The 1,876-nt window shown below is 39.4% G+C and overlaps 1 protein-coding gene across 1 annotated transcript in view; it reads left to right on the top strand.

Moving 5' to 3' along the window:
- Nucleotides 1-1,876, top strand: part of STK31 (serine/threonine kinase 31) — a 94,990-nt gene that overhangs the window by 7,820 nt on the left and 85,294 nt on the right. The window lies entirely within an intron of this gene.

Here is a 1,876-nt window from a genome sequence, read left to right as displayed (position 1 = left end):
TAAAGTATTGATTAAATTCATTTAAAAATACTTGGTGATTCTGGTTCTTTCAAATAAAATTGTTACTTTTTATCAAAGTAGCTTGACATACTATCTAAGCTCTCAAATATTGCTGCATGAGTCATATGTAGTAGAAAATTATGGTTTTTAGAGACTTCTAGAATTTTTCATTTAGGCTTTGATCCAGCAAACACACGCTTAAGTGCTTTGCTGAATCAGAGCCTTAGGACAGCAAGTAAAATATACATTATACACCACATCATATCATCAGACTTCCATTACATACTTGCTTCTTTATATGTGGACTTAGAGTTATTCTTGTTCCTAACTTTCTACTCATTGGGGTTGTAGTTTTAATATTTTCTTAAAAGACACAGACACTGCTCCCTTCACTGGCTTCACATCTTCCACATCAAATTCAAATTGTTTTTTCTCACCCTCAAGCTTCTGCAAGCTCTGTCCCTGCCAACATATATTCTTCTCTCACCTCAGGCTCTGCATTCAGCTAATTCTGCTTCCCTTCATGCCTGTTTTGTATCCTTCTAATACACTCACCTCTGTAAAAAGAGCAGGAGTACTTGTGGCACCTTAGAGACTAACAAATTTATTTGAGCATAAGCTTTCGTGAGCTACAGCTCACTTCATTGGATGCATGCAGTGGAAAATACAGTGGGGAGATTTTATATACAGAGAACATGAAACAATGGATGTTACCATACACACTGTAACAAGAGTGATCAGGTAAGGTGAGCTATTAAAAAAAAACCTTTTGTAGTGATAATCAAGGTGGGCCATTTCCAGCAGTTGACAGGAACATGTGAGGAACAGTGTGTGTGTGTGGGGGGGGAATAAACATGGGGAAATAGTTTTACTTTGTGTAATGACACATCCACTCCCAGTCTTTATTCAAGCCTAATGTAATGGTGTTCAGTTTGCAAATTAATTCCAATTCAGCAGTCTCTCTCTGGAGTCTGTTTTTGAAGTTTTTTTGTTCAAGAATTGCGACTTCTGGTCTGTAATCGAGTGACCAGAGAGGTTGAAGTGTTCTCCGACTGGTTTTTGAATGTTATAATTCTTGACGTCTGATTTGTGTCTATTTATTCTTTTACCTAGATACTGTCCGGTTTGGCCAATGTACATGGCAGAGGGGCATTGCTGGCACATGATGGCATATATCACATTGGTAGATGTGCAGGTGAACAAGCCTCTGATAGTGTGGCTGATGTGATTAGGCCCTATGATAGTATCCCCTGAATAGATATGTGGACACAGCTGGCAATGGGCTTTGTTGCAAGGATAGGTTCCTGGGTTAGTGGTTTTGTTGTGTGGTGTGTAGTTGCTGGTGAGTATTTGCTTCAGGTTGGGGGGCTGTCTGTAAACAAGGACTGGCCTCACTTCAAGCTATCTGGTCACTCTATTACAGATAAAATCTCCCCACTGTATTTTCCACTGCATGCATCTGATGAAGTGAGCTGTAGCTCACAAAAGCTTATGCTCAGATAAATTTGTTAGTCTCTGAGGTGCCACAAGTACTCCTTTTCTTTTTGCGGATACAGACTAACACAGCTACTACTCTGAAACTCTCCTCTGTGATTTTTCCCAACCTTCCTCTACACCACTATTATCCTCCTTGATCCTTTATGTCCTACAGCCTCCCCAAAATGACCATCATACTCCTGCCAAACTAATCAAATATAAATTAAGAAAGAAGGGACAAAATATATACTGCATGAAAACCAGCAACTATTGAATCTTGTTTTCTGGAAAACCTCCCGCTGGCTAAATAGGTTTTTCTGTATCATACCTTACCCAGTTTAGATTGTGAGCTCCTTGAGGCAGGAGATGTGTATTTATTTCTCTGTACAATGCCATGCAG

This window comes from Lepidochelys kempii, chromosome 2 (assembly GCF_965140265.1).
Source record: "Lepidochelys kempii isolate rLepKem1 chromosome 2, rLepKem1.hap2, whole genome shotgun sequence".
NCBI lineage: Eukaryota > Metazoa > Chordata > Testudines > Cheloniidae > Lepidochelys > Lepidochelys kempii.
This window is presented reverse-complemented; position numbering and strand designations above follow the sequence as displayed.